General features: G+C 45.0%; 1 long non-coding RNA gene across 1 annotated transcript in view; it reads right to left on the bottom strand.

The window, feature by feature from the left end:
• LOC120099848 (uncharacterized) overlaps positions 1 to 24411 on the bottom strand; it is a 79826-nt gene extending 55415 nt beyond the window's left edge. The window contains exon 1 of the long non-coding RNA XR_005499209.2: positions 23321 to 24411. This is a non-coding gene — a long non-coding RNA (uncharacterized LOC120099848). The remainder of the gene's footprint in view (positions 1 to 23320) is intronic.
• Between the last annotated feature and the right edge of the window lie 414 nt (positions 24412 to 24825).

Raw genomic sequence — 24825 nt, 5'->3', positions numbered from 1 at the left:
TTGTAAACCCAAACATTTTAGCCAAATCATAAAAATCTGTGTGGAACACCAGGTTACACAAACAGAAAGGAATTCTACTAACATGGTAGGAAACAGTACAGTTCAAAGCAGAGCACTGGGGCCATAACTCAATGAGTTAGGTGCTTGCCAAGTCCAACCTGAGTCCAATCCTCAGAACCAATGTTAAAAATCCGGGCATGGTCGAGCATGCTTGGAATCCCAGCACTGGAGAGGTAGAAACAGGAGGATACCTTGATACCTTGCCAGCTGATCTAATCAAATTATCGAGCTCCAGGCAAATGAAAGACCCTTCTGAGAAATCCAAGATGTATGGCATCCTGAGTAACAACTCCCAAAGTTGAGCCCTGTGCATCCTCCCACATGTGTGCCCATCCCACAAACACAAGCATACACAAACGCACATACACAGAATAAAATGAACACACTGACACAGATGGAGATCCTAGGATGTACGTAATCTGACGGTGGCCTTTAAGGGAGAGAATACTATTAACACTTTCCATACGATTCATGAGATGGAACCTCGCATAGCGTAGTGATCTGACCAAACTAGGTGTTCAATCTCCCTTGTGGCCTTGTACATACCCATTTTTAGGATGGTTCTCAGAGTTGTTGATGGCAGTGTGGAGTGGGATTTACACTTTAACAAGTTCTTATGCTGCTTAAGCTGCTGGTCCACATTGACCATAGGGATACTTTGAGAAACACTGACTTACACAATTGGGACAGGGGACTCTTTAAGGCAAAGCATACTAAACACTTTTCCACATTAAAAGTATAAACGTATTTAACAACTAACGTTTTCCAAAAGACACAGGCCAGGTCAAGCATCCTTTACAGGACCAGAGAGTACCCAGCAAATGAAGAGCCCTGGGATCCAAGCTCCCTTCACCCATATCAGAGGGCACCTTTCTTACTGCGGGCATGCCCCAAGGCAGGTACAATTTATAAAAGAACAGATTTTATCAACTTTTTGCAAAATAGTACATCTTTTCCTAGTAAACCCTTAAAGCAAGAGGATTATACATTTGAGTCCAGCCTAGACTCAAGATCTTCTCTCAAAATAAATCTCCTCACCTAGAGTTTTAGCTGTTGACGATTTTCATTGCTCCCAGAAGAAAGTGAGCAGGGTTCATGAACGGTTCCTGGGAAGCTAAATTAAAGAATTCAAATTGGCTTTGACATGTCCTGTGCAATCTTGGTCAAATTACTAAGCTCATTGTGTACCTCCTTTTCTTTTGAAGGCAGAAGGTAAGGGCATGACTCCCAAGGTGCACTTGGGAGGACTCAGCACCCAATCAGGGCTGCCTACCACCAGCACCAGCAGCAATAGCAGGAGCAACATGAAACTTATGACACGTATCCTAGAAGGACATAGCTTAGATTAAAAAAAAAAAAAAAGGTGGTTGGTCCTCTTCACAGTGCAAGTGCACACAAGTGAAAGACTCTTGACCTTTATCTGCTGTCTTATATACCAGACAAGATAATGAACGCATTGACCTCAGAGTCATTTAAGGATTAAATAAGATGACGCAGATGCTACGCAGAGTCATCTCTAATGTCTCTCTTACATGCAGTAAAGCCCCATGGATTCCAGCGGCTGCTGATGTTTCTGGTGCCACCACCACCAGTGGTTTCTCATGGTAATCCTCACTGGCTGAGGAACCCAGAAGCACCGAGCTGTTCTTCACTTTTCCCTCCCATGGCTAAGCACACGTTAAGAGAATCAGCATCATTTTTTTCTGAGTCACAAACAGAACTGAAGTGAATGTTCTACTAGTCAAAGTTCCTTAGAGGTACAGAGCAGACAAAATAAATATATATTAAAATGGGATATATTATATTGGTTTATACAGTGACCTGGAAGTCCAACGGTAGCAGTCTGTACTGTGAAGACGCTGAGAACCCAGTAGCTGCTAGAAACTAGACATCTCGGTGGTTCCAATATGTCACCAAAGGCCTGGAGGCTTCCTGGAGAGCCACCGGTCTTCAGTGTGCCCAGAGCCTTGTCTCTTCACAGACTCCAGACATGGTTATGTTGACAACTAAGAAAAACCATCACAAATGCCTTTGTCTCATCTATAGAAATCATGATTTTCATTCATCTGATACCAACAAATGGAAATACTTGTATAGTAATCAAGGTCTTATTGATCTAATGGGGTAGAATTGGAAGGGTCTGTCTGTTCCTTAGTCACGTTTCTACCTCACGGCTAAACAAGTGCTAAACAAGAGAGCCTTTTGGTTTTACTAAAGTTAAGGGTTCTTAATCTAGAAAGTATTAAAAAATTAAACCTAACATATATGGGAGGAGAAGAAGACTCTAGTGGCTTTTGCTACCTTAGCAAGAACTACAAAGTGGCCAGGAACAGATTTCTAAGGCTACCTCAAAGGCTGTGGCAATTGCTAGTAACGCTGTGAGAAGTCGCCCAGAAAAGTGATTCAGATATAAAACACAGAATGCTAAGGGACAGAGCAGGGTTGTGGCTCCAAAACTTGGAACCACTAGTAAGGGGCTTAACACTGCTCCATTTTTGCCACTCTGTCTAACACGTTTGGAGGAAGTACTGAGAAGCCAGGACCCAATCAAATGTCAAGTGGCTATATGCCACTAGGAGATTCTAGACAATATCGCTGTGAAGAACTAGAACAAATGATTCCAAATTATAAGAGTGAGGCCCAGGTATCTATTCCTGCATGGACAGATGTATAAATGAAGTATGTAGGACACCCAGTGAAATGCCAGTAGTCTTAAAAGGGAGGGGGATTCTAAAAAATACAACACCATAAGGGCTCTAAGGTAAGTAAAATAAGCCAGTCATCACAAGAAGTCAAAGACTGCAAGCGATTCTCCTACATGAGGTTATCTTACTACCCTGAGAATTAACACAACCCACAAGTGAACACCCATCCCTAAACAGGATGTCTTCATCAACCCTCTCCCTTCAGTGCTCAGGAACCTATGTAGAAGAGGATGCTGCAAGGATTCTAAGAGCCAGAGGTGATAGATGACTCTAAGGGAACAGTGACTCTGAGACACAACGGGACTGATGGACATATTAACACAGAGAGACAATCACAGCACACATAAGACCCACACAAAAGGTTTGAGCCAGATGGAGCTCCAATACTGACATGGGGAAATTGACACAGCCCTAGCCATGAATTTATGTGCCTGTGATCCCTGCTGGCAAAGGAAAAATCATTTCCTCTTATGGAGTCCCACTAGGCAGAGTAACCACCGTTGGGATTGGCCTCCTGCCCAGGGGTAGCTGACAAAATGAAGTCAATGGAAGTTCTGTACATTTTTTGTCTCATTTTTCTTTCTTTGAGCATATTGCGTCTTATTGGTCTTTTGCTTATTTATTTTGACTTACGATTTTGTGGTACGTGTTTGTGTGTGTGTGTGTGTGTGTGTGTGTGTGTGTGTGTGTGTGTGTGTGTTTCTCATTTTATTTGTGTTTGTTAGAAAAGAGCATGCCATTGTGTGAGGAAGGAGGTGAGAGGTGGGGAGGATCTAGAAGGAACTGGAGGAAGGGGAAACCATAACCAAAACATATTGTACGAATTTTTAATGGAAAATGACAGAGGCATTAAGTTCTACATCACTCTTACCACAATGAATCTTTTAAAAGTGAAATCTAAAAATCATTGTAAGATATTATCAAGCTAAAATCTTTGCTTCTACCTACATACTCTGCAAAATACTGTGAGTCACATTTTATAAAAATTCATGGTGGAGGAATTGAAAAGACAAAACATATTAACACTCTTTATTTATTTGTTGACAATTTCCTACATGTATCTACTGTCTTCATCATATCCACACCCACTTCTCCTGGACTTCACCCAATATGTCTCCTTCACACTCCAAGTCCTCTTCTTTTAAATATAACTTATTGAGTCAAATTAGCATTGTTCGTTTTCACATGGGTAGAGGCCCATCCACTGTAGCATGAGTTTAGGGAAACCCACTGGCATAAGGATGCCAGGGGTATCCACTGCAACCTGAGTACAGGGCCATCTACTAGGGCATAAACACAGTGTCATACCCTACAGCATGAACAACTCGCTACTGGTCACATATCTAAAGAAACACTGCCATGCCTCTCACAGCAGCCATCAAATGCCACTGGCTCCTTATCTGGGGGTAGGGGAGCGCATGAGTTCCTCCTAATTCATGATGGAATGCTGACTGACTTGATCCTCTGCAGATCCATGGCAGCCCCACAGCAGCTATAAGTTAGTCGCCACAGTGGCCACACCAAAAAAAGAGCATCTCAGAGAATTCTTCTCCAGCTCTTATATTCTTTCCATCCCTCCTCCCTAGTTGCCCCCTAAGCTTTGATAAAGGCTCTCCTCTGGGTTGAGAGAGATGTCCCATTGAGAAATAAATTCTTTTTCTCTCCTCTTCTCAGGACTTTGATCATTTACAAGTCTCTGCGTTCACCACTGCCGACTGGAAAAAAGAGTCTTCTTTAACCAATGTTGAGAGCAGCACTATCTATGGATAAAACATACATATTTAGAAGGAAGTTTGATATATTCAGTTAGCAACACAATGGTAGGTTCCCTACTAGGGCCTTGCACCTCTCAAGCCATGAGCTTTTGACCAGTCTGTAGTACCAGAAATGAATTTTCTCCTGTGTAACAGGACTCAGATACAACCAGAAAGTGGTTGGCTAGCCACATGAACTCATGTCATTATCGTACCAGTGAACACATCTTGCCTAGCAGGTCATTATTGAACCATGAAGGGTCCTTCACTGGGTAAATCTACCAATGTGATTCTCCCCCAGCATCTTGCATAGCACCATCTGGCACTGTGTACCCTAGACAGCAGAGAGGAAACTTCCAGGTCAGTTCTAGCTTAGTTCCTCTATTTTCTACAACCAAAATGTGTACTGAAAGAAGAAAAAAATTAATGCTGCATTATCAAGATAATTTATATATGAATCTGATACCTGAGTATGTATCTAGAACTCGAAGGCCTAGTTATTTGCAACTTATAACAAGATGCGCAAAAGTTTTAATTGATAAAAAAAATCCATTACATTTTTACAAAACCATTATAAACTTCATCATAACTTCTAAAGATCCACACCACTACAGTCTCAACATTCCACCAAATATATGGTGGTAACTAGTGCTCAAACCAGAAAAAAAAATCATCAAATAAATAATTTCCAAGCAGAGATTGGAAGGGATATAACATTAAGAAGTGGGTCAATCACCAAATAGTCTTCACACCCACAAGGTAAACATGCATTTTTAAAATGCTTTCCAGGCAAACATAAAGATCAGAGTTTCCATCCCCAGAATGTACATAAAATTCAATACATTGGTTGGATATCCATAATCCCGGCACTCCTAAGGTGAGGCGGGAAAAAGAGATGGGAGAGTCCCAAAAGCTTTTGGAAGACCCAGTCTGCTGTGTGCAGCCACAGATGACAAAGGAGCTACACTGCCACAGCACAAATCCTTGATTCCAAGAAGAGAGAGAGAGAGAGCATGTGAAAATGCATTCTTCACACAAGGCGCAGACTCGTTGTTGTAGAACTAAAGTTTTCCTTTAGACGCACTGGGATCTAAGCCAACGTCTGACATCTTCTGGCACGTAGCTCTTTTTCACGCTACCTGTAAGTACAGTGCTGCTGCCATCCTGAGTCCAAGTCCAGTTCGCTCCTAGCTCTCCGTGCACATGGCGAGTCAATGTGGAGGCAGCCCAGGCCCTGCTGTGCTCCTGCCAGCAACTAAACAGCATAAGCTGGGAAAGCTGTCCCCAATGGCTGGAGGATATCTACTGAACGGTGAGAAACTACCACAGTAACCACCCAGACTTTTATAAACTTTGTCGTGGCATTGGATACCAGATCCCGTGAACCCCATAACATACAGAAATACTGTAGTAATTGGCCCATGGAGGAATATAATGGCCTGACCCCATAAGTATATATCATTCTCATTAAGCCTAAAAATACAAGAAGGTAGAATAGAGTTTTCCAACACATATCTGTCTGTCAAACAAGAAGCTAAATGGCAGTTAGAAAAATAGTATCATTAAATATTTTTCACCATATAAGACATTAAGGATATTTGTGAAGGGGATTGAGTCTATACACCTATTCTAATGTCAATCTGTAAATCACATCTCGTACAGGGCATTCTTTTGAAACCAGAAATGAAGTCGCTTGCAGTGTAAGACAAGAACCTACACTGAAGCATCACCTTATCACCTCCTTGTACAGTCCAGGTCCACGTTGAAAGTATTACATGGTACTCTTTTCTGAATACACAAGGAAGTTGACTTTGAAGGATGTTTTCATATTCCAACCTAAATTCTCTAGGGCAACAGATCACTGAAGAGGGCCATTCCAAGAGACTCTTGCATAAGGGGTGGTGCTGAGGCTAACATCCTGTTCCCCAATTGGTTCATGATTTGTCAGTAAAGAAGGCCAGGGGCCAATTGCTGGAGAGAAGGTACAGGTGGGGTTTCTGGATCCCAGGCCCTGGAAGGAGATTGGCCGGGGGTGGGGTAAAAGACACGCAGACACAAGGAAGGAGAGAGGAGTTTTTCTGTCATGTTTTGGAGGAAAAAGAACACAATGTAAGGTGTAAGGTCTCAGGGAGAGCTAGGTCCTGTAGCCTCCACTACAGGCAGGTGGCCAAGAATTTTTGGCAGGGGCTAGGTGGGACTAACCACTGCTGTTCAGGGCAAGTGGAGAGATGGAGATAATAAATTGGTAAGGGCATTCTTTTCTAGGCAGGAGATAATAACGCCCAGCAATTGTGCCAAAAATGCAAATTATAAAGGAATTATAAAGGAACGTGTGTGTGTGTGTGTGTGTGTGTGTGTGTGTGTGTGTGTGTGTGTGTGTGTATACATGTGCATGTGCATGTGCATGTGCATGTATTATCTCCGATTCAAGGATCTCAAATGGGGACTGGTGGTGCCGCCCACTTCCCGGAGCAAAGGCTGGTAGAGCAAAAGGGAAGCCAGGTTCCCTGGCAAAGACATTTAGAACTACGTGCAACACTCTTCCATCCCTGTGAAAGGCTTCCATGGACTGGGGCTCCAATCTCATAGAAACACTCCCAACATGCAAACACACATTTCAGCCTCCACATAAGTAAGCTTCCTGGCAAGTGGACCCTAATTAGTGCGTGTTGCCTAGTGATTTCCTCCATATTGAAGTATTCCATCCTGGAGAGAAGCACTTAAGAATATTCAGGAAGTAAACAACTCGCGAGTTTCAAGGAAATCTTCAAACTTGCGAGATTTACAAGGCTTCTTGCAAAAGTTGTAAAAGCATCAGCAGATTGCAAGGAAGACAGGTTCTCCCACTAGCATAGGCTGAGGACAAGAGATCTTCTGACCTGCCAAGGTGCTTGAGTCCTACAGGGAGGTCAGAGGATGCTCATTCCATGAGTTGTCATCCGGGTTGGAATAGGATTTGTGATGAGGAAGCCACCTATGTTTGAGGCACCCATGCTCCAGTAACTGAACCCTCACCTTCACTCCTGTTAAGTAATCCTAATGTGCTCACTGGTTTGTCCAGCTTGATTTAGGAGAATAATTTGGAGTTATCATTGGTGCCCTGTCTGGGATGAACAGATGTGTTTATGTCTCCCCTAGAAACATTAGCATAACAGAGTACTACAAGAAACCCTCCCAGGGCAGTAAAGTATCTGGAGATGAGTCAAAACCCTCTCTGGAGGTTTCCTCTTCCTGAAGAGGTTTGGTTGGGCTGGCAAGTGAGACACAGAGATCCCTCCCCCAACTCCTTGTCACCAGAGTCAAAATAAAGAGAAGTCCAGAAGACACGAGCTCCTTTTAAGATTTTCCCTTTGATTCCAACACCCCGTTCCTATTTTTTTAATCATGCAAAACAGTTGCTTATTAATGAGCTTTCAAATTACATAAAGAAGGATGAAATGCTCAGAAACACTAATATGCCCTGTGGCATTATGCTTTGAGTGAGGGAAGGTGTCCATGTGTCTGCGAACGCATGAACCCCTGCAGCTGTGGCAACCAGAGGCAGAGTGGGAAAAAATCCTGCTCACAGGAAGAGGTGGGGGCAGGGCTGGAAAAAAGACAGTCAGAAAGAAAACTAGACAGGCTCCTAAACACAGGCACACATAGGCACACATCCTGGGTACCTTAGATGATGGCAATTTCAGATCCAAATGGTTGTGCAATGATGTTGTTACTGTTTTCATAAATAAGCATCACAGAAGAGTGGGTGCATATACAACACACACACAGACACACACACACACACACACACACACACACACACACCTTAACAAGTATAGGATGATTTTCCTCTCTCTGTTCTTCCTTTCCAGATGGTACCAATTAAGAGCAAGACCCCAATCCTAACAGATGTTAGCCAAACAAACCCAAACTGAGGTTTAATGCACAAACTCAGACACATTTACTACACCCAAGAGAAGCAAAAATAAATATAATGTATACACTAGGCCATTTGGGTTAACTTGAAATGACTAGGACTTCCACCCAAAGCTGCAATTAGTTTCGACTCCTTCTTTCGATCTGTAATTAGCATATTAAATGTTATGGTGACGTTTAGCACAATTGTGGTCCTCAGAATACTTTTTTGCTTATAGAACTCGTCCTTCATGTCATTTGAAAACGCAATGAACGCCTCTAAGATACTGTTTCTATTAGAATGAGTGAGAAAGGTGTTCTTCTGAGACTCTAAACTAGTAATATCCACCGCCAAATACATAGTTTGCTCTATGTCAAGACAAAAAGTTCACCTTTCAGCTCTAACTGCTGGCTGTGAGCAAGCTCGGCTGCCTGGCTGGTGGAGCTGCCTGGGGTTGTCTTTAGAGAGTAAGCTGAATGCCTGACAAAAAATTCCTCTCTTCTCCTCACACCCTGTCCCAGCACTGATCTTCTCCTGAACGACAGGTGGCAGTAAAGAGACACGGTCTGCAGGAGCTAATTAAAGAGGGTTTTCTACTTCAGGAGGGGTTATACAAATGATGCTTAAAACACACGATTGGGTAGCGGGGGAAAATAAAAAAACCTGATTCAAGCTTCTCGGCACATGCGGCTCTGTCTCTACATATGTTTCACCTAGCTTGGAGATTCTGCCCACCAGCCTCTTCCCTGACTTCAAGCAATCACCTCAGGGTATGCACCACGTTCTTACTGTAGAGAGCTCAGCTTGTGCACGGAGTAGGCCTGTAACCAAAGACTCTGTAGCTGACCGAAGAAGGTATGCCAAAGTGAACGGACGGACGGACACACACACACACACACACACACACACACACACACACACACACACACCACACTGGTGCAGCTAAGGAAGCTCAAGCTTCTCCGAAGCACAGATTCCAAAGCAGCCAAGCCAAGGGGTGCATTGTGTGAAATCTGCCACGTTACAGGAACATTTGGTTTCTGAACTGCCTGAAAACGGTGACCTTTTTCCAATTGCCAAATAAACATTCTGCAAGCTGCACTGGTGTCGAACCAAAGTATCATCCAATAGTTGATGATGCTGATCAAAGAGTTGTCTTTTAGGGCCTTTTGTCATTTTGACCAGAAAAAAAAAAAGACATTTGCTTAAAATCTGAGCAGAAACTGGCTCACTTTGCTCTAAATGCACAATAAAAAAAAATTTTTTTTGAGAATGCATAGCATACAGATCTCTGAACAAAACACATTCAAGAAGGGGGGAAAGGATAAAACATCGAGTTCCAGAGAATACATGACTAATTTTGAGTTAAGAAAAACTGGGGGTGTCTACTCCAGTGGGAGCTGTCCCCAAAGATCGGCAACTGCAAGCATTAGTCATCAAGGCCTGGAAAATACAATCTGTAGTTTATCTCGTACATTTTGCCCGAAAGATACAATCTATGACAGTCATTCTTACCCATGAAGCTGCAGCATGCCTCCCAGTGACACATCTACAGTTAAGTCTAGCCAAGTCCCACTGATTCACCAGGCTCTCTATGCCTGTCTCTGGATCGCACCCAGTGAAGGCACAGGCTGGCCCCATCCTTTGTGTAGTTGCATTGTTTAGCCCGTAGGCTGGGCAGCAAGCCCTACTTCTGGTTATAGGTTCAAATGAAAGACAGGGGGACGCTGACCATAATACCAGAATCAAGCTGACAATGTTAGCCACCATTGTTAGCTACAGTGGGCTCTTTGGGTATGACTAGCTTGTCTTCATCCTCTGCTTTTGTTTTATATATGTTTGCTTGCTTTTGTGTTTGTTTTTGTGTTTGTTTTTGAGACCAGGTCGCACTATGTAGCCCATGCTGGTCTAGAATTCACTATTCTCCCTCTGCTTCCCAAGTGCCTGGACTACAGGCAAGAACCACAGCCGACTCCAGCTACTTTTCCTCTTCTTGGTGTTTGGCAAACCCAAGGTATTTCGTGGATGTGTGGGCACAGGGAGAGTTAGGGACACTGCAGACAGAGAACCCCAACTCCTCCTTGTCCTGCCAATCTGCTGAGGATACCAGTTCAAACCACTTCTATGGGAGGACATTCTCATCCAAATGGCATGGATGCTTCTTAAGAACAAATTATTTTTTAAGAAAAGTTTAATCTCAATTCAAATATAATAAGTCCCCCAAACACTAACTCTTGGGAGAGGGGGGAAAAAAGAATCAAGGAAATAGCTCAAGATAATGAAAATCTTTCTCAGAAACTGGACTGCATTTAAATTGCAGCCCACACAGGCTGCTCTGCTCTCCCCACTTCCGTCTCTGTATGAGGCCGAAAGCAGGTCTCTGCAGCTGTCTGTACAGCTTGCCTAGAACCTTCTAGGTAGGAGCGGCCACCTGACAGCGAGGAGTTTTGAATCTACAAGCATGAGCGGCTGCACCTTGCCTCTGGAATGTTAGAAATCCCACGAGAAAGGAGCCAGAAGGTTGACCATCGAGCCTTTATCATATTCTCCTGAGTGCAGCTGCATGTCCATGTAGGGGACTTACACAGGGACCCGGAGAGTCATTGATGAAACACAAGACACCCAAGGAAATCAGTGTCTAACAAGCAACAGATCGCTTGTGTGTCAGGTCCTTTAAATGAGTTAGGTATATTGTCACTGGAAATTTTTGTTACGCGAAACTTGCAGTTTCCCAGAGTGCTGTGTTCCTTTTTACTAAATCTAAAACAAGGAACTTCAGAGTAAAGTGCCTCGGAGGAGCTTTACCTGAGATTCATTTGGAAACGGGCATTCCACGGACAAAGCAGGAGATCTGTGGTGTGCCCAGGTCCTACCAGGCAGGCAGCATGGCCGTGTTCAGACTGGTCACACCCAGGGAGGCAGCCCATTCTTCTCACCCTCTTCATAGACATTGAGCTCTTAAATTAACATGTCTGTACTGGTATATAAACTCTTTCCAAGCATCTTATCCCTGAATTACTAAAAAGCAAACCATATGGCTACGAGCTCCACCAAGCATAGCTATGCACATGGGAGGAACCCCAGGGGAAACACAGGAGCCACTGGCCAAAAGGTCTTTTGTGGAATCATCATGGGTTTTTAAGGTAGCCTTCCCAGCAAGCACATAGCAGCCTCTCGTCTTCAAGATGGGCCCATCTCCTTCCCTTTACCTCCCAGGATTGCCAGAGGGAGGTGGACTCAGAAAGCCGCCTAAGTCCTGAGTCTTAAGGTTCATTTGTCTGAGAGGAGCAAGCCCTGAGCAGCTCCTGAGGAAAGACGGAAAGACGGGCTGCCACATCGATTCTGTCTTCTCACTTCCTGATTCTCCATCCTGGCTCTAACACAGGCTGCCTTCTCTTCTACATGAGCAGCCTGAGGACCCTGACTCTACAGTTCGGTCACACAGCCATCTCCAGAAAGAAAAGTCTGGATTTGTGAGGAGAGAGGTTCGGACTTTTAGCAGATGCATCTAGTCCCTCATCGACTAGAATTAGCCCGGTCATTTCAATGCCCTTCACACACCAGAGTTGGTTCTCTCCCATTTAACTTGGTGTATACGGCAGAGTGCAAATTCACCTCCCGGGGATTGTGGTAGTGAAGCAACTCAGCCTGGTGCTCAAGGTCAGCCTCGCGAGTAAGCGGCTGAAAGCCTTCAACCAACAGAAGCTGGGGTTGGCTCACCCTGTGAAAGTACACCCATGCCCTGGCTTCTGCTGCTTTGCTGACTGCCTCTGACTCCTGTGGCTGTGCAAGTCCATATTCAATGTCACATCCTCTAGTGTGCCTGTCTGACTGGGTACTATTGCTCTGTAGGACACCAGCCGTACTGAGTTAAGATGTGAGATGACCTCCGGTTTACCTTGATCGCCTCTGCAGTGATGGTATTTCCAAGTACTGTCGAGTTCTGAGAAACCAGGGCTTTCGTGAATGGGGGGGGGGGGGGCATCCAAAGCAACTCTGAATGGGCCCCCTCTAGTGACCAATCAAAGATTCACCAGTTAATCCAGAAGGCTGCTAGTCAAGTGGCTGCTTCCCTTCCATTTCCGTCCTGTAGGGGAATAACGTTCTCCTCTCCTGCCAGCCTTAAATTGAACTCTCTCCTGCAGCCAGGTTATAGACCAGACATCCCGAATGGCCCCATCACACAAGCTGTTCCCAGGACAGGTTAGAGCACAATACTTTGCCCTCACTCTGATGTCTGCTCTAAGCCAGGCTGGGTTCATCATTTCAGCATTCTGCCTCCACCACCAGTAGTTCACAACTCCATAATTAAGTGAGCGACAAGAACCCTCCCTGGCCTATGTTTTAATGTTTCTCCTTCACTGTAGGTGTCTCTTCAGAGAGCTTCAACTCAAGCTCTCTAATCATTTTCCCTTAAGAAAGGCTGCCAGTCATAGAGACGGAGGAAGTGCCTGACTGAGATTAGGTGGACCCTCTGTCTAAAGGGGTCAGACTAGGGAGAGATAGCATTTAAAACAGGAAGCATGACAGCTTAAAAGGTCCCCGGAGAGCAGGTGTGGAGATGGAGAGGGAAAATGAGCTCAGCGTCAGGGGCCCTTGGCACCACTAAAGGCAACACCCTAGCTCTATCAAGGGTTCCAATCGAGATCTGAGATTTTACAGATTTGACTGTGTGTCCTGGAACAACTCGCTTAATTTCTCAGAACCTCCCTTCTACTTATAAAGTGGGTCTAGATCTCTGTCTCACGAGTGTGCTCAGTAATTAAACACAGAAAGCCACTCCACCTAGTTACCCATTCTAAGAGAAAGAGGTTCCTGGTAACTATCAATTCTCCCTCTGGGGTCTTTTAAAAACAATCTTCCACCTCTGTACAGGCAGGGCCATGTAAGGGACTTTGCTGAAAGGCAGGTTTTAGGGTTAGTCAGGTTCTTAGAAACTAGCCACAGGACACTCAAAGCCCTCTCCAAAGAGGACAGGTACTGTGTGTGATGAGGATCAAGCATACTGTGAGACTTCTCCAGGGTCTAGCAAGAGCTGAAGCTCTGAGGAAACCAGTACTGGGATCGGCCGGCGCTAGGTGGCGCTGCGCAGCAGATAAGCCCTAGGCGGCTGCCTGCTTGGTGCCTGCCCAGAATGAAGCGGTGTCTGGGTGGGGGAAGGAAAGGATGTTTCTGCAAGACCTCTTACCTAGGAACATATCCCCATCAAACCCTAACTCATTTTTGCCTTCTTATTATCATTTTCTGAGTTATACACCATCTTGTATGTTTTTAAATTTCACATCACTACACACACACACACACACACACACACACACATTTTGATGATAGGACACGCACACATTTATCTCTTTTTCCATAATTAAAATGAGAGTTGAAGATCTGGTCACAAAGAAGCTAAATCAGCCTTGTGATTCTTGCCCAGCAGATAGAGTCTGATTTCAGTGAAGCGCGGTTGCAAAGTGATGACGCACAAACGAAATTAAGGAGCTCGCTTTAAAAATAAATCGGCTTCTGATGAAATCCAACGCGCCCCACTCGGCGGAGCAGGAATTCCACTTCTAGAAGAGTGTTGGCAACACTGTCCACAAGTCTCTGCCGTGCTCAAAGCAGCTCTGCTCAAAAGTGGCCTCAGTAGGGGTGGGGCCGCAGCCCAGGAAGCTTGTCCTATAAGTGAGGACTGAACTTGAGGCTATGGAAAAAGCTGAATGAGGTACTCCTAACCCCAGTGGCACAGGAGGCAGAGACAAGTAGATCTCCCTGGGAAGACAGCCCAGTCTATCAGGGAGCATCAAGCCCATGAAAGAACCTTTCTCAAAAGAAAGAAAAGAGGGAGGGGGAGGGGGTGTGAATGCCTTCTTGGGAAGGAAAAGGGAGAGAGAGTGGGAGGGAGGGAGAGAGGGAAGGAAAGAAGGAGGGAAGGAAGGAGGGAGAGAGGGAAGGAAAGAAGGAGGGAAGGAAGGAGGGAGAGAGGGAAGGAAAGAAGGAGGGAAGGAAGGAGGGAGAGAGGGAAGGAAAGAAGGAGGGAGGGAGGGAGGGAGGGAAGGAAGGAGGAAGGACAGAACTCTGGCTCTTGTGATGGCCCACACTCCTGTATGTATCCATGACATCCATGGACATAATAAGAGAGCAAACTAAATTGTCAAATAATGCAGCTATCTCTATGAGCAATAAGAAGATGTGTACAGCAGAATAGTATTGGACCAATGAGAGGAGTCTGGTACAAAAGGCAAGGAACTTTCTGGAATAGCTCTTTTAAGTAGGCGTAGTCACTGGTGTGGAGATTTGGAAATACTCACAGAGCTGAAACAGTTAGGTTTATAGCAGAGTTAAGCCTGCAAACACCTCGCCTCCTCGGCTCACATCCTTTAAGAAGATTCCTCCCGACACGTTTTCCCCTCCAATGGGAAGAATATGGCCTCTTTGTAGCATCTGTCCCTCCCGCCTAATTTTTTTTGTTTTGTTTTGAATAATTTAGCTAAATACTTCATTAGTTGTGTTTTAAGTGCTTATGCTTCCAACTAATGAATTGTCCAAATCCCCATCATCAGACCTCCATCTCAGTCATTAGAACCTTAATTGTCAAGCAGCTGAAATGGTTCCTATTGTTTATTCTAATTGCTATTAGGAAGATGCACCAGAATTACTTGTAATTTATTAGTCACATAAAAATAATGAGGAATAAATAAAGCTCTTTGCCCTGCAGTGATTTTTTTCAAGGTACAGGGGAAGAGCGTGTCTGAGCACAGCTGCTCTTGGCTCCTCTGGCTCTACCAGAGTTGCCCTTTTCCTGCCTGGTAGGGCATGTGAGGCCCTCATGGGTCGCTTGCTATGGCTCCACTCAAGACGCTTGGAAAGGAACTGGCCATCACCATTAGAGCCTCACACTGATTGATTCCATGCTTACTATCTGCTCCTGTGTCACAGTGCCAAGCATAGGCAGACAGGATACCTATTGTATTTGGGGCCAAGGCCAGGGGCCAGGAACAAGGTGTGTTTCATCCAGAACTTTGGGGACTGAGCAAATAGCTCGCTCAGGAAGGTGCCTGCCTTGCAAGCAGGAGAACCTGAATTTACAAATACTCATTTTTAAAAATAACAAAGTGTGGTTACATATGCTTATAATCCAAGCCCTTGGGAATTGGAGACTGAAAGGTCCCTCGTGTTCCCGGGCGAGCTACTCTAGTCCAGTCTACTTGCTAATTTTGAGGCTAGCAAGAAAGACTGTTGAAAATTAAAGTGCAGAAGAGGCAGATAGCAGGTAAGGAATGACACTCAACGTTGTCCTCTGGTGAATACATGCAGAAGCACACATTTTTGTGTGTGCACTTGCACACACAGGAACACACATGCAAGAATTCATGCCCAACATCAGTGTACAGGAGGTGCACAAAACGAAATGCTTGTCTGAGCAGACAAGTGAGAGTCAATCCCCTAGAGCAAGATTTAGAGTGGGTACAGACAGAGGATGTAAGTCCATTTCCTTATGTCTGCCACCTCGCCCCCACCCCCTAGGGAATTCCATCTGCATCACTGCTGAGGCTAACAGTGCCCACCGAGATTTTTCTTTGGGAGAACTGAGTTGCTACCATGAGCAAGGTTCCACATCCCTCTGTTCCACACCTAAAGGTGAAAAACTCCACAAAAACATACACCTGACTTGCAAGGGCTTCCCATCCTAGCCAAGGAGTAGACTACAATTAACAAGCCTAGTTCCCTTCCTCCACCTCTCCCTCATACCCTGACACGCGTTTGCCCTTTCCTTGAGGTCCTTACCCACTCTCCAATGGGGGTGTCCCAGCCACGTGCCCTAGAGCAGTGAGACTTACATCACACTTTCATCAAGTTATGACAAAGGGTGCCAGTTCTCCCAGATACAAGTGCATTCATACTCCATGCTTCCTTGATTTGATTAATTATTCATATACTATTCTTGTATGAAGAATAGGTCCAAGACCACCACAGTTTACAATTATGAGCCCAGCCATAGTAGCCCTGGCATCCCAGCACTTGGGAGGACAACATGGGGACATGTCAACCTTCAGAGCCATTATGGATGCTATGTCAAGAATTTGTCTCCAAATAATTTGATTAAAAATATAAGGCTTAACCTACTGTGGTCACACACTCTGCTTCCCCATCTACAAATGAGGGTAATAAAGGTTTCCCACTGGGCCACCAAGATGCCCCAGTGAGTAAAGGCACTGGCCACCAAGACTGATGACCTCCTGGGACCTATATCACAGAAGGACCATATAATGGAAGGAAAAGGCCAACACCCATATGTTGTCCTCTGACCTCCCTGTGTGCACTGTGGCCCAGGAACACCCACACACACACACACACATGCACACACACACACACACACACACACACACACACAAACTATAAAGAAATAACTAGATAAACTAATAAAACTTTATTACATTTTCATTATTTTTAAATTTTCCTACAAAATATTTTGATCCTATTCTTCCCCTCACCCAAGTCCTTCCAAACCCTCTTCCTCTCCAATGCTAGAAGCTTCTTAAAATATGTACACATAGAAAGTAAATTTAAAGGGACTTAAATGGTGATTTGAATGAGAATGACTCCCACATAGTCTTACATTTGGGTACTTGGTCTCCTGTTAGGGAAGGATTAGGGGTGTGGCTTTTTGAAGGAGGTGTGTCACAGGGGCAGGCTTTAAGGTTTCCAAAGCCATGTGCCACGCCCACTGCACACTCTGTTCCTTGCTTGCTGTTAAAGACGTGAGCTCTCAGCTCTGCTCTGAGCATCTGCTTCCTGCTGCCTCCGCTCTGCGAGATGGACTCCAAGTCTCTGGATGATCATAGAATAATGAGACATTTTTAAAAGTCTGAATCTCTAGAATTCTTTTTCCCTAGCGGTGGGGATCAAGGAGAGTAACTTGAACAGCTAGGCAATTGCTCTGCAATTCAAGTCCTTCCCAGCTTTCAGATTAAATGGAAAGAAAATAACAAAAGAAGTCAAGAGCATCCAGAAACCAGCCTAGTCATCCCTCTCTCAGCCTCTCCATACTCGTGGACAGCAATGTGAGTACAAGGCCGTGCTTCCGCTTCCCCTGGGTTTTCTTCAAGCTTTGTGTGCAGAACTGCCTGCTCCCTCACTGGTGTTGGGCGAGTTACCTCCCCATCAACTTCCACCGAAAGCAGATATGCAGAGCTCAAGACACTACAGTGAGAACTTCTAGCACACACTAACCTTCCTCCCCAGACACAACCTACTCGTTGGTTTCCTTTTGGACTTGGACGCAAAAGGTTTCTGTGTGTCACTCTTGACTACTTTGGAGCACAGTAGAAAAGAGCAAGCATGTAATTTTTGTTTTGTTTTGAGACAGGGTCACATGTATCTCAGGCTGGTACTTAACTCGCCATGTAGCTGATGGTGGTCGTAAGCTTCTGATCCCCCTGCCTCCACCTCTCAAGTGCTGGGATAACGGACATGCACATGCACAGCCATGGGTTGTTTGTTCAGTTCTGGGCTCCGAACCCTGGGCTTCCCGAATGCTAGGCTAGCACTCTTATCACCTGAGCTACAGCCCCAGCAGAACTGCTTCAGCTGAGGCAGTGTCGCCTCTAGGCAAACATTTCTCAGCTTAGGTTGTAGCTGGGCATACCCACAACACTAAACTGTAGTTAAGGAGACAGATACTGACATTTTTGGGGTTCACTGTGAGAATTCTATTGCATAAAAAGATAAATAACCGAGAAAGTTCATTTGGTCCTTCCTTCTACCAGTCCTGCTTCTTGTCTAGAGGGAGGATGTAATGGGAGAATTTTAACAATTTTCTTGGATTTTGAGGGAACGTGGAGGATGACAGAGGTCTTAGTGGGAGTTTCTATTGCTGTGAAGAGACACCATGACCACGGCATCTTTTACAAAGGAAAACATTTAATTGGGGCTGGCTTACAGGCTCAGAGGTTTAGTCCGTTATCCATCATGGTGGGAAGCTTGGTGGCACCTAGGCAGACAGGGTACTGGAGAAGGAGCCAAGAGCTCCACATCTGGATGGGCAAGCTACGGGAAGAGAGAGTGAGCCACGAGGCCTGGCCTGAGCTTCTGAAGCCTCAAGCTCACCCCAGTGAAACACGCCCTACAGAAGGGCCACACCTACTCCAACAAGGCCTCTAATAATGCCGCTCCCTGTGACTTTCTGATGGGTATTTTCACAAGAGGCAAGGACAAAGGACTCAAAACAATAAGTCAGAGAAGCTCTGCTCCTCTACTGCACTCAAAGGATCGCCACGCCAGCTCTGCCGAAGTTTTATCTCTAATATGACTTGCAGTGTGTGAGAGCTTGAAGCGCCACCTCTGGAGGCCAATTCAACACAAAGGAAGGGGTGGAAGGCACACATCCAGGAAGCAAGGACAGTGTGGGAACATTTCTGCAGAGAAGTTGAGCCCAACATCATGCTGCAGATTGCTGGACTCAGCCTCAGACAGCACAGAGGGGCGTGTTCTCCATGCTCTCCGAAGCAAAGAAGAGGACAAGGGTCAAGAAGAGGAAACATCACCAGCTCTGTCCACGCAACTGAACTGCATCATAACAGTAATAGACACGGCCATGACCTTAAGGAAACAACGACTTAGAACAGCCTGTCCAGACGCAGACAGGAAGGCAAACAACAAGATCCCACAAGGCCTTTGGAGCCCCACTGGAATCCAGGTGAGGCCCTGAGTAGCCTGAACCCAAGAGGGAGCAAGGTCCTGGAGATAGGGGTTGGTGAAAGGACAAAGACGTTGCTGTGAGTGGCAGGCTGACAGGATGTGCAAGGGAAGTGGCACAGCTTGCTGGCTTGAACCAGAAGCAGGACAAGGAAATCAGCTCAGGTTGGCTCACACTGTGCCTGGGACCCCTCGGCTCAGGACCATCTTATTTCTTACATAGAGAAGCTCTGTATCAGTGCCTGTGAATGCGCTAGCCTGGGCCCAGCTATCCCTTAGGAATACCCTAATAGAAAAGCCCTCTCTCCATAAAGCTGACATCACATGAGAGGTTTAACACCCAATGGGAGTTAATTTGCCAAGAAATTTTCCAGAGTTTTCTGTGAAGGTGAGAGGAAGCAACAGGTGAATTTTGCATAAACAAACGCATGACAGGAAAACAATCCCAGCCCTTGTCCAGTCCAAAATGCATGCTTCTCAAATGGCAATGTTAACTTAGAAGTTCTTATGAGGTTTAGTGTGTGAAGACCTCTGGACACAAATAAACCACATCAGTATAAGGAGAAAGGACCATGCTTTCAAAGAAAATCTAATTGAATACCAAGTGCTTGCTGTTCCAACTGTGCTAGCCAACAGGCTGTGCACATGCAGTTACAGTACAGGCCACAAGAGGGCAGTCTAACACACCCGTGCCAGAAGCATAGCTGCAGGAGGCTGAGCCTAGGACTTGGAAAAGGCCAACACTTACACCCTCTGCCTGGGAATTCTCTCAACAGAGAAAAACAGAAAGCGCAAGCGAGGGCCACATCGATACCTGATACCAAGCTCTAAGAGAAAACGTGAAATATATTTAAATCTACCAGTAGAACTAAATCGTGATGGAACTACAGAGAGAAAAAGACTATAAACTACTTTTATTCAAAAGATTAAGGCTTAATAAACAGGAAACAGGAAATGCAGGCCGAGGTATGGATGCACAGTATGCTGAAAGGGGAACCACCAAAAAGAATTTGCGTCAGCTTTCACACAATTCCTGTGGGGTTTGCTTCTGTTTTTGTTTTGATCAGGCAGAATTTCTAGGAAGACGTGATTGAGACGTTTAACTTTAAAAGGCTACACGAATCAGGAGCAGTGAACAGCATAGACAGCCATTCTGAACCCGAGGAAAACAACAAAATAAACCGTATTTCAGACAGACAGTAAAATCAAGAGCAGAATTTTGAAAGTGAGAAATGGGGAATGGGTGAGGAAATTAGGTATTTTCTCGGAAACATACAAAGTTGACCTCAGAAGAGGCAGAAAACATAAATAGAATAATAAGAATGAGTTACACTCCTATGACAGAAAAACATGTAATTCATTAAAAGAATAGTTTCATGCCAGGCATCCTAGTGCAGAATTTAGCCCCAGCTCTCTAGAGACAGAGACTGGTGGTTTTCTGTGAGTTCAAGGGTTAGCCTGGTCTACCTATTGTGTTCCTAGGCCAACTATGGCTAGACACAGGAAAAAACAACTTCGATGATGATGATGATGATGATGATGGTGGTGGTGGTGGTGGTGGTGGTGGTGGTGGTGGTGGTAATGATGGTGATGATGATGATGATGTTTCCCTGAATAGCTTGTCAAGCGTTGATGGGAACATGGAATCAATCCCTAGCACCAAAATAAAAGAACTCAAAAAAAAAAAAAAAAAAAGCAAGGTCAAGAAAACTAGGTATGTGTGAGCTCCTCTATGTAGGGTATAAAGATTCAGTTGTACAGTATGACAGCTTTCTGATGTCAACAGTCCCAGTGGGGCCTGGAAAGAGCTTTGCAGTGTTTAATACTGAGGTTCTGGAGGCAGATTCCCTGGCCTCGGATCCCAGCCCCAGTACTTTGTAGCTACCTGTGTGACTGTCAGCCCTTACCTTACCGCTTTGTGTGCCTCAGTTTCCTCACTGGTAACTTAGTAACAACATAGAACTTATAAGGGTAGGAAGAGAGGATGGTTCACACGAAGCACACTAATCGTCTTAATTGCCTCCAAACTATTGCACATGGTGGCCTTTGATACATGCCGCTGCTGCTAGGAGTCCAGAAGGGCTCAACACATTCCCAGATCAGTGGATGTTACGGCCTCTTACTAAAAATGGTGTCGTGCTTGCACGGAACCAGCGCAATCCTCCTGGACACCTTCAGTCAGGCTCAGTTTGGCGATGATGTCAGATACAAGGCGTTGCTGCTTCTCTGCTGCTGGGTAAGTAGTTGTCATTGTGCCTGGATCGGGGACTAACGATGAGAACATGGCCTGTACCTGCTTAGTACCAGCAGATTTTTGGTTTTTGGGGTTTTGGGTTTGGGGTCTTTTTGATTTGTTTTGTTTATGTTTTTTATTCCTCGTGTTTCTTTGGCTGAACCATGGATACAGAGGGCTACCTATGTTCATCCCCCTGCCCTCTCCAAAGAAACAACAAACAAACAAACAAAGCCCTGATGATGCCTGATGTTCTCCTGGAAGGCTGGGGCAGGGTATGCTGGCAGAGGAAGGCTTGTGCCCCTGCTGTTGCACCAGGGACTGCGTGAGCTTTCTGGATATCTACAAAACTACACAGGACTGCTCTCTGGAGTCCCTGGGAACTCTAGGTTTCCGGTTACGCCCTCCACGCACATAACAACACATATTCCATTCGCAGATGCCGTATTCAGATCTAACACAGCTATACACAGCTAGTCACAACTTAGCATAGCTGTATGCCTTACACAACATAAAATAGGTACACACGGGGAAAATGAGAAAGGAAAGTCGTGATAAGTAATGAACGATATAATCATTAAAAAGAAATCATTTAACAAAGGCCAAGAAGACTGAGGAAAATGATTCTGAGGAGATGACAGAGCCGGCCTGGCAGAGCATTCAGTGCTGTGGGTAAATACGAGTTCTATCAACACAGTGTCCGTGGGCCTCAGTAAACAGACACGTAAAACAGAAGAACTTCTAACACACGCTGAGCACAGCTCTGGTCTATCTAATTAGCGTGCTTGGAAACAGGTACGCTCTTCCTACAGGAACCGTTTACAGAAGAGACCACACACAAGAAAGGATAGTTGTAGCAACACTGGTCCTAATGAAAAGAAACGCCCGAATGTTTTAGGTGTCGGTTCAACTATGTTCTGTCCAGTGACATACTATGTGGATGGCTGTGTGAAAGAGCAAGGTGCCTTCTAAGAAGCCCCCTTTAGAATGACAAGGTTAAGGATGTAACATATACAGTAAGCACACACACTCACACGCGTGACTTAAAGTGACATCTTCTCAAACACATTTAAAGGCACAGCACAGGTGCTCTGGGCTTTCCTAGGCCCATTGCCTCCCAGGCATCTTCCCAGCTCCTTTCCAGACATTAACTTGGCTCCTTGTCAGTACTTGTAACTGTTTTTGCTACTCTTAACAATATAAATGTTCTTATTATGGATATTGTTCCAAAATGTGCTGCTAATTTTTTTTACAAAAGATAATATTTTAGAGACTACTGAGATGGCCTTAGCAAGTAAGAGACCGTGGTGGGCAACTGTAATGACCTGAGTTCTAATCCCACGTGAGGTGAAAAGCCAGGGTAGCTGCATGGGTGCCTGTGACACCTGCACTGTGTGGCAGAGACAGGAGGATCTCCGGGGCTTGCACCAGCCCAACTTCAAGTTCAGGAAGACACTGTCTTAAGAGGTAGAGCAGGGAATGATAGAGTGGGTCCCACGGTCCTCCTCTGGCCTCTGCACACATGCACACACTATCTAAGCATGCGCGCATGCACGCACACACACACACACACACACACACACACAGAGAGAGACAGACAGACAGACAGACAAGGAGACACACACAAAGAGACAGAGAGACAGACAGAGACAGAGAGAGGGAGAGAGAGAGGGAGAGAGACAGAGAAAGACAGAGTCAAAGACAGAAAGACAGACAGAGAGAAGAGAGACAGTGATAGAGTGAGAGAAATAGAGTTCCTTCTGGAATTCCCTCAGTTAGGAGAAAGGTCCCTTCACATTCTGTCCTATCAGAAAGACAGAAATGGGTAGTGGATGTACCCCTTAGTACATGCCAAAGCAAAGTGTTATTTTTGTTTAATGGCACTGTTATGAGTTCCTCCTAGGAATAGATAACTTGGTTTAAGAAGAAAATGAAATACATACATACATACATACATACATACATACATACATACATACATACATACATGGTCAGTCTTCAATCTGCTCACTGTGGTCCATGGGTAAATGACCTCAGCATGAATATCTGTGAGCACACATAAGAACAGATTCTTGACCGTCTTCACGGGGTTCTGGAACTTTCCTCTTCTTCCCTCCTCGCAATTCCTCACCTTATTCCTGATGCTTCCCCTCATATCCCTTTGACTGAGCCCATCCCCCCAGAGGAACTAACACAAAAGATAAGAGAACTCTGAAGGTTATCAGACTCTTCTTTGGAAAGCAGTCACCAAACAGGCAGTCTCAGCTCACTCCTGTGGAAATGTCTCCTAGAGTGTGTTCCTCAGGTACTCAGAGGACTTATCCTACCTGAGCTGTGCTGAGCTAGAAATTCTTCCACGGAGCACTTGGCCTGTTGGCAGCACAGGTGTGTTTGAAAGGCATCTCGGTCATCTTTCTTTTGCCATTTTCTACTTGAGTCTGGAAAAATAAAAACACAACCCCTCGAGTTTGCTACACTTAGCGAAACAGCACAACTCAGTTCTGATCTCCATAACTGAAATGGCCTGGACCATTCAGAACCCTACTGCGGCTGGGCTGGCTGGCATCCAGAGATAGAAGCTAGCAAAGCGGGTGCCCTAGAGAAATTCAGCTTCTGCATGGATAAGCCCCTAAATCATTGGCTTCAGCCATCCCTGCCTCTAGAATTCTTGCCCTGCATGTGAAAGATATAAATTCCTATTTACTAAGCCAGATCTGTCATAGCCAAACTCAATCCCCAGACAAGATGGCGCAGGATATAAAGATGAAAAGCCAACTGAACAGAGTTTATAACATTTTAAAGGAGACAGACATCCAATCAATCCATTCAAATATCAAGAAGAATTAAAAAAGTATACATTGAAAGTGAGCAAATATCCCCGTATGGGAGCTGAAGAAATGGGCAGTGTTGCCATGGTGCCCATGATGCTCTCTTGAAGGTAGAGAAGCCATTATTGGAATTCCTCCCTCTAAGGAGGGCTGGGAACCCCATATCAAGGATATATCATGTAAAAGAAATGGTAGCCAGAGACAAGGTAGAAGAGTCCTAAGCAGAGGTTCTCAACCTGTGAATCATGACACACTTGAGGGGTCAACACGCATAACAGATATTTATATTATGATTCATAACAGTAGCAAAATTACTGTTATGAAGTCACAACTAAATAATTCTATGGTTGGGGGGTCACTACAACACAAGAAAGTGTATTAAATGGCCCCAGCATTGGATGGTTGAGAATGACTAGGTTAGAAGAACGGGATTATTTCCCAAGAATTACACAATGCTCCCACTCAGGACTTGGTCGTATCATACAAATACCTCTCTCTGGTCCTCTTTCCTCTGTATGTTGGGCATCACACTCTGCTCATGTTCCTTCACAGGGCACTGACTGTTACCCAGCAATGAAAGCCCAACACGAAGGGTTAGCCAGGTCCTTCCTGCGGCCAGCTTGTCTGAGAGGTGACAGACAATGCTTCACTTCTGTTTGGAGCC

Source organism: Rattus norvegicus, chromosome 1 (assembly GCF_036323735.1).
Source record: "Rattus norvegicus strain BN/NHsdMcwi chromosome 1, GRCr8, whole genome shotgun sequence".
Lineage (NCBI taxonomy): Eukaryota > Metazoa > Chordata > Mammalia > Rodentia > Muridae > Rattus > Rattus norvegicus.
This window is presented reverse-complemented; position numbering and strand designations above follow the sequence as displayed.